We start from the raw sequence: 13,162 nt of genomic DNA, 5'->3' as shown, positions 1-13,162 counted from the left end.
CCACCCTCCCTCAACTCCTCCCATGCCCCTTCCCCAGTCCACTCATAGAGGAGGTTCTTCTCCTGTTCCCTCTGACCCTAGCCTATCAGGTCTCATCGGGACTGGCTACACTGTCTTCCTCTGTGGCCTGGTAAGGCTCCTTCTCCCATTAGGGGGAGGTGATCAAAGAGCCAGACACCTAGTTCATGTCAGAGACAGTCCCTGCTCCCATTACTAGGGAACCCACTTGGACACTGAGTTGCCACATGCTACATCTGTGCAGGGGTTCTAGGTTATCTCCATGAATGGTCCTTGGCTGCAGTATCAATCTCAGAAAAAAACCCTGTGCCCAGATATTTTGGTTCTGTTGCTCTCCTGTGGAGCTCCTGTCCTCTCCAGGTCTTACTATCTCCCCCTTCTTTCATAAGATTCCCTGCACTCTGCCCAAAGTTTGGCTATGAGTCTCAGCATCTGCTTTGATACCCTGCTGATTAGAGTCTTTCAGAGGCCCTCTGTGGTAGGCTCCTGTCCTGTTCCCTGTTTTCTCCCTCTTCCAATGTCTATCCCATTTTCCTTCTCGGTGAGGATTGATCATCTTACCCAGGGTCCTTCTTGCTTAGCTTCTTTAGGTGTACAGATTTTTAGTATGTTTATCCTATATTATATGTCTAATATCCACATATAAGTGAGTATATACCATGTGTGTCTTTCTGCTTCTGCAAATCAAAATGACCCTGAGATTTCACCTTACACCCATCAGAATGGCTAAGATCAAAACCTCAAGTGACAACACATGCTGGAGAGGATGTGGAGAAAGGAGAACCCTCCTCCACTGCTGGTGGGAATGTAAACTTGTACAACCACTTTGGAAATTAATCTGGCACTTTCTCAAACAATTAGATCCAGCTATAGCACTCTTAGGCATATATCCAAAATATGCTCAAGTATACAGTGAGGATATTTGCTCAACCATATTTGTTGCAGCTTTATCCGCAATAGCCAGAATAGAAACAACCTAGATGTCCCTCAACTGAGGAATGGATACAGAAATTGTGGTACATTTACACAATGGAATACTGCTCAGCAATTAATTAAACAAGGAAATTGTGAAATTTGCAGGCAAATGGTGGGAACTAGAAAAGATCATCCTGATTGAGGTATCCCAGAAGTAACTTTCTTGCTTTAAGATATAGTAATAGACTCGTAATTCTAAGGGAGGATGTCTCCTTCTACTCCAAAGCATCCCAAAACCATTGTATTGCATAATTTAGAATTTGGTGTCCATGAAGACTCTGCTTCTGTCTTATATCATGTCACAAGATCCAATGGAGGAGTCTACACATTTCCTAGCTACCCATTCAGCCATCCATGTTTTTCTGTTATTGCTGTAACCAGACACATGAATGGCATTTCTCCACCCAACTATTACAGTTTTAGAGACTGGAGATGATAAGATGCTGGGGAAAGGGTTATTAAAATCATCACCTTTGAGAGAGTAACAGGTCTCAGAGCTGGAAGTACCCTTAGGATGGTCAACTTCTCTTTATAACTTTTAAAGTTCACTGGGGGGGAGGGGGAGTCACCTCAGCATGCTGTGACTGATAGAGTACAAAGAGGACTGTGTGTCTTGTCTTCTGGAGAAGGAATACTGGGAATGGAGGGCTGAAAGACCTGAGGTTCAAGTGTATAGACCTGTACATAAGGTCAAGAAACAGTTTCTAACATGATGAATTCATTTCTCAGGGGTAAACATCCATTCAGGATTAAATGGAAGCATTTTGAGGTTGTTGGTTTTTTGTTTTTTTGTTTTTTTCCTCAACTTCAGTATGAAGAAGTATCATTAATTCTCAATTCCAGACTACTGACTGGGCTGGCATTAGAAGACCCTGTGGATCTCGGAAGTTGGGGATTAGGGTGTTAGAAATTGCGAACAATTTTCTTCAGTCAAGAGATTTAGTAGATTTGGTAGAATCTCTGTTACCGTAGCCCACGTGACATGAGTTATGCTGCTTAACTATTATGGCTGGCAGCCATCCCTCATCTCCAAATTCACTGCGGTGTTCTCCCTCGCCTGTCCATGGTGGATGGAAAGGTATTGGATAGGTCCAATTTGCATGCTTGTCTCAACAGGCAGCCCAGTTCTAAACCGTCCCTTTATTATATGGATCCAGACTTTCCCTTGGAGCTTAATAGCATTTACACACAATCAATATAGCACTGTTAGCCAACTATAGCCATTAAGTGCTTGAATTGAATACTACTAAAATGTTAAGCTGAGGTGAATGTGAGGGCTGAAATAGGTGGTGCAGCTTGGTTTCTAAAGAAAGTCTGCATGCTTTAGAGAAAGGCCAGCAGTGTGATGAGGAAGTAGGGTAACATGCTTGATATAAACCTGAGTAAAAGCCTAAAAAAAGCCTGGTACACAATCAGCCACATAATTAAGCTGGGAGAAAAATATGTTCTTCTTCCTGCCTTCAAAGGATCCAAGGCCCCTGATACATTTTGTCATTATTCCCCGTGTACTTCCTCTGGCTGACAGGTTTTACAGGCATGGTTATCTTATCTTCCCCACAGAGAGTGAATTTTCCAGAATGTTTTGGTTCATTTCCTTGAGAGCTTTTGAGCTTTAGATTTTTTTTTTCACTGAAAACAGATAGCTGTAAAATTTCAGGGAAGTGACTCAGTTTCCTAAAATAAATCATGCAAGTTGCAAAGGGCTTTGTAATCAAGTCACACTTTGCAGAAATGAGCTGCAGAGTATAAATGTCTTTAAAAGGATCTGAAGGTTTGCAGTTCCTGAGTCTCTTTCATATGGGATGAATTTTTAATGAGAGTCTACCTTTCCCTGGGAGTCTTTTTTTTTTAACTTTCCTGTTTGAGATGCTAAGGATTGGAACCAGATCTTGCACATGCCAGGCAAACCCACTATCCCTGAGCTACATTATTTGCCCTTGGAAGTTGTTTTAATGCTATCTCTGCGTGTGGAGTTTATCTGAAAAGGTGGCACTCTTAATGATTACCACTTCAGTAGTATGATCATGTTTCTTAAAATACATCTATTAAATGCTGTTTTGCACACCACCTGTCACCAAATAAAGTATCAAAATGAACTCATACTTGCATGGAAAGCATTTTCCTGACTGAGCCATCTCCTTAGGTAGAAATGTCAAATGTTCACATTTCATCTTTAAATGCCCAAGTTTACAAGATCTCTGTGAAAGGTATAGTTTTACTTCCCTGATATTTTGAAATATTTGATCAGATGCATACCTGATACATGTGCTTAGAAATAAGGTTGCTAAAGAAAAACTGAAACAATGTTACAAAAGACTTTGATTTTTTTATGTACAGTTTGTGATGATACAAATTATTTTCCATTCTCCACCGAAGTAAACAAATGTCAGCAATGGATTGTATATAGTAGACACATCCACAAAAATACTCCTTTTATTATTTGATTTTGAGACATAACTTTCCTCTGCAGCTGGGGCTGGCCTGGAACAGTTCTCCCTCAGCCTCTTGATGCAGGGAAGATAGGCTCTGGCCTGGGTCGGTACCTGGCTTATGAATGTACTTTTAAAGAAGGTGTATAATGCTGCACATATTTCTGTCTAAGTTACTTTTGTTTTCATTTGGCCACCTGGCTGTCTGAGCTTTCATTGTTCTAACATCTTCAAGGCACTCCCGACTGTGCCATCGTTTATTTAACCACAGCCTTGCTAGTGGCTGTTGGGTTGGTTCCAACATTTGATACTGTAAATACAGTGGCTCCAGCTTTGCTATTCATGATTTTGCTTTAGGCAGTTTTGAGATACTCAGGTTAAACTGGGATTAGAACATTTAATCCCCCAAAACAAACAGTTCATCACATAGTTTTGAATCACACATTATTCTAAACACACTGATCTTGCCCCCTGCACTCTTATTCTGGTGGGATGAGAGCCATCCCTTTGTCCAGTGTACACAGTGGCCATCTGGGCTATAGAGTGGACCACAGCAGTTCTGCGGCGCAGGCGCCCAGGCATCCTTACTTCACTGCATTCTTGCCACAAAGAGAAAGATGACGATGCTCACAACCTAAGTGCAGTAGAGAGGAGGGCGGAACTGCTTTTCTCAAGGACAGAGGCACGAGTGCCACAAGACATGCGGAGAGGGTCAGGTACCACATCAGCTTGACCATTGCTGCCTTGCTACGATAGCTCTATTGTTAGTAGCTCTCCCTGTGACCATCCCACTGTACCCAGTTTCTAGGTGAAGCTTTATCATGTGTACCAAGCAGTATTTAAGAAGAGAGTAATATGCAGCTCCAGGTGTCCACTGAGGCTCTTGGAAAGTGTCTTTCACTGATACGAGGGAGTGACCAAAGCACTCAGTGAACATCCTGCAGATATGTTTTTGGGCCTTTGTGCCAGATTTTTGTTTGTTTGCTATTGCTGTAGAGTCCAGCCTGGCTTCCCACTCCCAATCCTCCCGCCTCTCATATCCTGGGATTACAGCAGTGTGCCATAATGGGCAGCTCTTGTGCTGATATTTCTAAACAAACTTAATTTCTAGGTGTGGAACTGCTAAAGCAAAGAATATGTGCATTTGATTTGAAGGACACTGCTAAATATTTCTTTTAAAACATGTAAATTTAGCAAAGCCTTTATTAAGTATAAAATTAAGTAGATGAGAAGCTTCTCTGTTGATAAGAATTATAAGTTGGCAGTACGTATTTTATAAATAGTGTTGAATAAGTTATGCTTTGTGGCAATTAAAAATTTGTAGTTTTAAGTAGACACAAATTGAATATAAACATGTCAATGAAACATTATATTTTACTTTTTATGAGAAAGCAAGTTAGTGGCTCAGAGAGGGGGCAAAAGTCACCATTGGGTCTTGGGAAAAAAGGCGGTCTTCTGTAGGAAAGTGCTGTTTGGGACAAAATGATATTTAGTGAAGTTTTATGGTTTTTAAGTAGACCAACTGTGACTGGGATTCAGTCCAAGCAGGTCTTTGTATTAGGACAATACAGACCTTTAGACCATGGGGTAGAAGGAGACTAACAAAGTTTCCTGTGGATATTTGGTCTATAAAAATAACCTTCTCTTGAAAGCACATTTATGAGTTTCAAGTATCCCGTGCTTCTGAACTATTTCTAGACTATCCTGTGCCAGTCAGACGGCTTGGCCTCAGCACAACACACCAGCTTATCTTTCCACTCGAGAGCAAGAGTCCTATCTGTCCCAGAGGTTCGCAGGCATTACTCACCTGCCCTGCCCTTCCCCAGCATGAAACTCCTTCCTCTGTCTGTCCCATTTCCTCACAGATGCACATAACGAAAGGGATGCCGCTCCAGAGTGTTGGCAGTTATAATTCAGCTGTCTGTTTAGGACAGGCCTCAAGAGCCCCTCGTAAAAGCTGGTTACAGAGGTACACCGATCATACTGCGGTTAGAGAAACTGTTAGAAATGTGATAGTTGCTCTTTATGTGTAGGAAGCTCCTGCAGAAGGGGCCTAGAAGGCCTCTGCTATTTTCCAATAAGAGAATCTCCATGCTTCCATCATTTGCTGTATTTTATTATTTAGTGTAGCCATTTCCTTTTTTTTAGCTACTCTTGTAATTCTGCTACATGTTATATAATTGCTGTTACGTTAGGATCTTCTCTGAAACCAGAAGTGGTTCTTTAAATCCAGAATGTTCTTTCCTCGTATTGAGTTTGCCAATACTTAGTGTACTTTCTCCTGGCTAGAGAATGCCAGTGGACATGGCACTGGCAGGCAGCCACTGTGCCCTTTGTTCAAAAGTATGTCACTATTTGCTAACAATTTGAAATGAGTTAGGCCTAAGAGTCCTAGCATGTCTGTCCTTCTTAGTAGATTATGGCTAGGAAGAAAATTTTTGATGTTCAGATTGGCTCAAATTAACCCTGCCTTTGTCAGTGATACTTGCTTGAACTTGAACACCTTCTGTAAGATTCACAGTTTCGTCCTCTGTTCTGTGGTGCTGTTACTCAGAAGGTCTGGAAAAATGAAGAGTATCTGAAAAGTACCTTGTACCATTTTGACTTATGAGGAAGCTCTTGATTGACAGCAGCTGTTCTTGTGGGTGACACTTCATTCCCCATTTTAGAGAACACTTGAAACAGTACTTCTTGTAGTTTTCCATCGGAGTATTCTGACTGAGGCAAATGAGGGGATAGGTTATGTTGTTCTGTAGAAGTTTAGTTTTCAAACGAAGCTGCTAGGAGGTTTAAATTATCTGAAGTCTTTAACTTCTTTGTAATGTTCATGTTTTCTTTTCACAATGGTATTTTGAATACATCGATTAAATTACTTGAGGTTATTTGGAATCATCCTCTTCTAATCTTCAGAGAAAACAGTAGCCTCTAAGAATGTGGTCTGTATTACTGATAGGTTTGGGCATGGGAAATGGGACACTTCTATGTGTTTCTAGAATGTGCTTTGAGACACACAGCCTGAGAGAAACCCTAGGGCTGTTGAAACTCGCAGACAACTGGCTTTTTGCAGTTAAAGGTAAATTTGGGGAGTGTATGATCAGGGTTAGAGTAACATAACAATGGGTTGAACACATTCATTATGAACTATACTTTACATTTCAACTTTCTTTTCTTTTACTTGAGACAATGTAGCCTCCGTAACTCATTAAGTTGCTCAGGTTGGCTTCAAACTCACAGCAATCCCCCTGCCTCAACCTCCTAAATCCTTGGATTGTAGGTGTAAACAACCATGCTCAGTTTCGAACTCTGTCTCAGTTAATTTTTCCTCAGAGTTGCTGCATTGCTGTATCGGAATGACTCTTCTGTCCTCTGGGGACCAGGTTTGGGGAAACAGTACCCCAGGAGTTATTGCTGCATACAGTGGGGTATGACTACATGAGAAATAAAGTGTTATAATTAGTAAACATATATGTAGATAACTTAGTAGAAATTCTTACAGTGCTTTAGAGTTTAGTGAGATTTTTCATAGTTTGAAAGAGGAATAACAGGCTATTTCTTCCTTTTCTGTCTCCATTGCTGTTAGGACGTCTCATTGCTATGTACACTACCAATCCTGAGATCATTTATTCATACCTGTGAGAATATCTTTTGCTTTCACAGAGATCTATAGAGAATGTATAACATTTTCACCCAGTTATTAACTATGTTTATTTAATCCTATCATTTAATCATTAACCTTCTTCAATAACTGCGCCACTGTTCATTCCTGCCAGCCCAAGCTTGACAGTGTCTCTATGTTTTCATCAACACTTGTTAGTTTCTGTTTTTCATTAATAGCTATTTGAGTGGGGCCAGACAATTCAGTCCAATAATCCTAGATATTCTGAAGAATAAGGTAGTAGGATTTCAAGTTCAAGGCTTGTTTGGCTATAATGTGAGCTCAAAGCCAGGTTGGGCAATTTAGTAAGCCTCTTCCTCAAGTTAAAAAAAATAAAAAGATGCCTGGAGTGGTAGCTGGATACAGAGCACTATGTAGTTAGCATGTGCTAGCTATGGCATCATTGTGATGATTTGCATGTTTCTAATAGTTATCAGTGTTTACCATCTTTTAATACATTTGTTGGTTATATTTATTTATATATTATATATATTTATATGTTTATATATTGGAAATATGTTTATTCAAATTCTTTGCTGGTTTTTCAACCTGGTGGCCTGGTGGGCTTTTATTTATTTATTTAGTTGGTTGGTTTATATATGGTGGGTCCTCATCATCGATTAGTGGGTTGCCTGCATTTCCTGTTACGGTGTGAGTGTTCCTGTGCTTGCGTTGTTCTAATGTGTTGGAGTCCTGCCTTCCAAGGTGGCGGAGGGTAGTTCAGATCGAGGAGCAGAAACCTGCTGGGTGAAACAGGGCCCTTATCAACAAGATCTCAGGACCGTGCTTTCTCCCTTCTAGCTTGAGGATGAGAAGGTTCCATCTGTGAGAGTGTAGTCCTCAGTAGACACTGATTTGCTAATTCTCTGATCTTGGACTATCCGTCTTCAGAACTCTGGGAAATGTGTGCTTGTTTCTGTGTCACTGGCTCTTGGGGCTTCGTGACAGTGTTCTCAGTTGCCTGAGGAAGCACCAGGCTCGGTGTGTTTCATGTGGACAATCTCATTTTCCTAGCACCTGATCATTCAGAGACCGTTCGTTCCATTAAATATCAGACAATGTAAAACTTAACACTGCCAACGCCACTTTTATTTCTCTGAAAAGAAGGATTGTGTTAGCCTTAGCCTGACTGTTGACATTATTCCGACTGGAGTTTACTCCTAGCTCTGCTTCTGTCAGTGCTTTCCAATACACTGATTCCTTTCTTAGTCAGTGTCTTGGAGTCTCCATCTTTCAGTCTCCATGTGTGCCAGGTAGTCTGAAAACTTGTGCTGTAGAGGTGGCAAGGTTTATCATTTTGCTACAAAATCAGTTCAAAGTTCAGAAAAAGATATTAAGGAAGCACCTTGTTCTGGGAGTGAAGAGTCTGAAACTGAAGAGTCTGGGATATATTATTTTCCCTTTATCTAACAGATTAATTTTGTGCCTTACCTAATCAGAGAAATGGAAAACAGATTCTACCCTGACTTCATGCTTGTTAGTTTTCTCTGGTCATTTTCTAGGTATGAAAATGATCATACATATACAGTTATATATCAGGAGAGTGATAATCTCCTTTCATTGTTTTCTGCATTTATTTACAAACTTGCTTTTGTATTGACTTGTATTGGTTTTGTGTTTCTGTCTTGTTTACCAGAAATATGTCTGAAACATACTAGTGGCATTTTCATATTTTATGTTTTGTTAAAGAGAATGACTTAAGCCGGCCATAGTAGTACACACCTGTAATCCCAGCACTCAGGGAGGCAGAGGCAGGCGGATCTCTGTGAGTTGAGGCCAGCCTGCTCTACATAGTGAGTGTAGGACAGCCACAGGAGAGAGGGAGGGAGGGAGGGAAAGAAGGCGGGAAGGAGAAGTGAGAGAGACACATTTTTTCCATTACCCTCTCCTACTTTGGAGATTCATAAACTATTATTTTGGCATCTTAGACGATGGAAGACACTTTATTAACACAGAAATGGTCTTCTTCTGTTAGTCTGTGACCTACATATTGACAGCTAAGGGCTGAATTGTGTTTCCACTATGCTTCTGTGCATAGATTTCAATTGATGACCATAAAACTGGAAATCAAGTAGCTGGCAGGACCCTTGGACATCTCCTAGCACTGACACAAAAAATACATTTCTTCTTACGTGCTTGTGTGAGAATAATAAAAACACTTAGAATGCGAAGTGCAGAGTGACTGAAGCTTTATTCTGGAAAGAGTTATGTAATCAACTAGCAGTGCTCAAAATGGACAAAAATGAAGAAAAATATAACTAGTAACCCCCGACACTCTGTCTGTTCATCTGTCTGTCTGTCTGTCTGTCTCCTTCCTCCCTCCTATCTCTTTTGCTGCTCCCTATTGATGAAATTCACAGAAATCACTTTCATAGGATAGAGAGAAGAGTGTACAATTATGAGGGTGAGATATGGGGGGACAATAAACAGCACCAATGGCAATGAGTACAAGGTAACAGGTTAATAAAATTTCAAGCTTTCTAGGCCAAAAGTGAAGCTCGACTCAGAAAAATCCTCTTTTGTCTAAATACTTATGGAGGTTTGAATATGAACAGCCCCCATAGTCTCATGTATTTGAATGTCTGGCCATCAGGAAGTGGTACTAACTGACAGGGATTAGGAGGTGTGGAATAGGTGTGTCCTTGTTAGAGTAAGGTGTATCACTAGGGGTGGAGTTTGGATTTCAAATGTCCAAGCAAGACCAAGTGCCTGTCTCTCTTCCTGCTGCCTGCTGCCCCAGATGTAGAACTCTCAGCTCCTTCTCCAGCACCATGTCTGCCTGCACGCTGCCATGGTCCTGCCATGATGATAATGGACTAAGCCTCTGACAATGTAAGCCAGCCCCAATTAAATGCTTTCCTTTATAAGAGTTGGCATCATTGTGGTGTCTTTTCAGTGTTCGAATATTGGCTAACACAGTACCTAACCCATTCCTATCACAAATTTAAAAACAATTCTTATTTGTTGAAAAGCTTTTATATTTTGTTTCTTATGGTGTCAGGTATTTTAGAGGCATGTGTACTTGTTTGCAGACTCATGAATGCCCTGTCCCAGCAGGCTTTAAACACGAAAATGTTGCATTATTGAACAAGAAGGTTGCAGATGGGTTATTTCCCCCAGGAAGCTAAGAGCACATTCGCTGACCTCCCCCTCCCATGCTATGATCTGGTAAAATTTCTGTTTTGCAGATGAGAAAAGAGCGGAGTAAAGATACAGAGCAGACTGGTTGCCTTTCCAGGGTCACCTAACACATTTAATATTCCACGCAAAGACTTTCGTTGCTCAGGTTTCAGATGTGATCAAGAGGCTGCTGTGAACTCATGTGATAATTTGGGGACTGAAAAGGATTAGTGGCAAGAATGTTAAAATGGCACCCCCGCCCGTCTGAGAATTAGATGGTAGCACTGACATTGTTCAGAGCAGCCTTTACAAGTTTGTAGGGTTCTCAGGTCTTTAAGTCAGAAAGCTGCAGGTCCTGACTGTGCGTTTTGAGTTGGCCTTCTTTCTATGACTCTAAGCAAGCTACTGTAGCTTCAGTTATTGCACAAATAAGCTGATGTTGTAATGAGATCTACCTCATGGAGTGGTTTGAAAAAAATTATGAGCTAATGTAGTACCTGAGTATCATGATAGTGCTTCCCATCAGAACCCGACTGAGGAAGTATTAACCATTATTACTCTGAGTCCTGACTCTTAACAGACTTAAGGTCATGAAATAGCTAATGATATTATGAAAAAATCAGAAGGGATCTTGGGCAGCCACAGAGCTTAGCATAAGCAGTGTAACTTTTGGAAGGGCCATTTTAATACATGTTTGGGAAGATATAACATTCCTGAGCTGACATCTGCATGGTCTCAAGGGCCAGTGGTGCATGAATTAGATGGTTACCCAGAAACCTTTAAGGCAGAACTATTTCTTATTTCTTGCTCCTTAGGAATCTTATGGTAAGTGGACTCTCTCTATAGTTCTCCTAGAAGACCAGAGGAAGCAAGAATTAGGCTCCCTTTGAAGCTTTCATTCTTGGTCATCTTAGTCTACTCTTTTGATTCTTACCCATGGGTGTTAGGATCAAACATCTTTCACAACCAGGAAACAGATCATGAATAGTGGGTATTCATCAACTCATGCTCTCCACATACATTTCACGCTGTTATGTTAGGAAAGATTCCCGTGGCCAACCAGTTCAGGACTCCATGCAAGTCAGAAGGCTTTTGGAGCTATATTTCCTAGTGCACATTATGAACTTATAAGCAGGGCATTGTTTGCGCATCCCATTCTGCTCTTGTATTTCTAGGAACCTCTTGTTTCCTAATAATATCTTAAAACACTAGGGTTTCGAAAAATGTACTTTAGGAAGTTATACACTAAGGAAATGACTCTCTTAAGGCTACTTGCTAAGACACCCGTCTGCTTGGGACAAAACAGTTCTGAAACATGATAGTTAATTTCATACACAAAATATTCTCCAATTAGTAGTGTCCAATGGCTGTACCTGATGGAGAGAGATATGGCTGAAGAATTTGTTCTTCATGGGCCATCAAATGGCTAATTGACAGCAGATTGCACATCAGCCAAATCTTTTTTTTTTTTTTTTTTTTTTTTTTTATCAACACAGAATACTTGTGCTTCAGTTTCTAGAGACATCATTTTCTGGATGCTTATAAAGGTTTTCCTGTAGGTTTCTATTCTACTCTTTCATCATAGGCTATTCCTGATAGTATGAAGAGCCATGTTTTGAATGGTTGTCTTTCTTTTTTTCATTTTAATTTTTGTTATTAAAGTTTATTAACTTTATATCCCACCTGTAGCTCCCTCTCTCTCCCCTTCCGAATCCCACCCTCCCTCCCTCTTCCATACACATGCCCCTCCCCCAGTCCACTGATAGGGGAGGTCCTCCTCCTCTTCCATATGATCTTAGTCTATCAGGTCTCATCAGGAATGGCTACATTGTTTTCCTCTGTAGCCTGGTAAGGCTGTATCACCCTGAGGGGGAGGTGATCAAAGAGCCAGCCACTGAGTTCATGGCAGATATAGCTCCTGCTCTCATTACTAGGGTACCCACTAGGACACTGAGCTGCTATAGACTACATCTGTGCAGGGGTTCTAGATTATCTCCATGCATGGTCCTTGTTTGGAGTATCAGTCCCAGAAAATACCCCTGTGCCCAGATTTTTTTGGTTCTGTTGCTCTCCTTGTGGAGCTTTTATCCCCTCCAGGTCTTTCTATCTCCCCCTTCTTTCATAAGATTCCCTGTACTCTGCCCAAAGTTTGGCTATGAGTCTCAGCATCTGCTTTGATACTCTGCTGGGTAGAATCTTTCAGAGACCCTCTGTGATAGGCTCCTGTCCTGTTCCCTGTTTTCTCCTTCTTCTGATGTCCATCCTCTTTGCCTTTCTGAATGAGGATTGATCATCTTACCCAGAGTCCTCCTTCTTGCTTAGCTTTTTAAGGTGTACAGATTTTAGTTTGTTTATCCTATATTATAGATCTAATATCCACTTATGAGTGAGTATATACTGTGTGTATATACTTTCTGCTTCTGGGATATTTACTCGGGATGATCATTTCTAGTTCCCACCATTTGCCTGCAAATTTCATGATTTCTTTGTTTTTAATTGCTGAGTAGTATTCCATTGTGTAAATGTACCACAATTTCTGTGTCCATTTCTCAACTGATGGGGCATCTGGGTTGTTTCTAGCTTCTGGCTATTATAAATAAATCTGCTATGAACATGGTTGAGCAAATGTTCTTGTTGTATACTTGAGCATCTTCTGGATATATGCCTAGGAGTGGCATAGCTGGATCTTGAGGTAGCCCTATTCATAACTGTCAAAGAAAGGGCCAGATTGCTTTTCAAAGTGGTTGTACCAGTTTACATTTCCACCAGCAATGGAAGAGGGTTTCCCTTTCTCCACATCCTCTCCAACATGTATTGTCACTTGAGTTTTTGATCTTAGCCATTCTGATTGGTGTAAGGTGAAATCTCAGGGTTGTTTTGATTTGCATTTCCCTGATGACTAAGGACGCTGAGCATTTCTTTAGGTGTTTTTCTGCCATTTGATATTCCTCTATTGAGAATTGTC

At 40.8% G+C, this 13,162-nt stretch overlaps 1 protein-coding gene across 3 annotated transcripts in view; it reads left to right on the top strand.

Annotated features, from left to right (window-relative positions):
* Hecw2 (HECT, C2 and WW domain containing E3 ubiquitin protein ligase 2) overlaps positions 1–13,162 on the top strand; it is a 349,936-nt gene that overhangs the window by 167,516 nt on the left and 169,258 nt on the right. The window lies entirely within an intron of this gene.

Source organism: Meriones unguiculatus, chromosome 15 (genome assembly GCF_030254825.1).
Source record: "Meriones unguiculatus strain TT.TT164.6M chromosome 15, Bangor_MerUng_6.1, whole genome shotgun sequence".
In the NCBI taxonomy this organism is placed as follows: Eukaryota; Metazoa; Chordata; class Mammalia; order Rodentia; family Muridae; genus Meriones; species Meriones unguiculatus.
The sequence above is the reverse complement of the archived record's forward strand: the minus strand, read 5'-3'. Positions and strand labels throughout refer to the sequence as shown.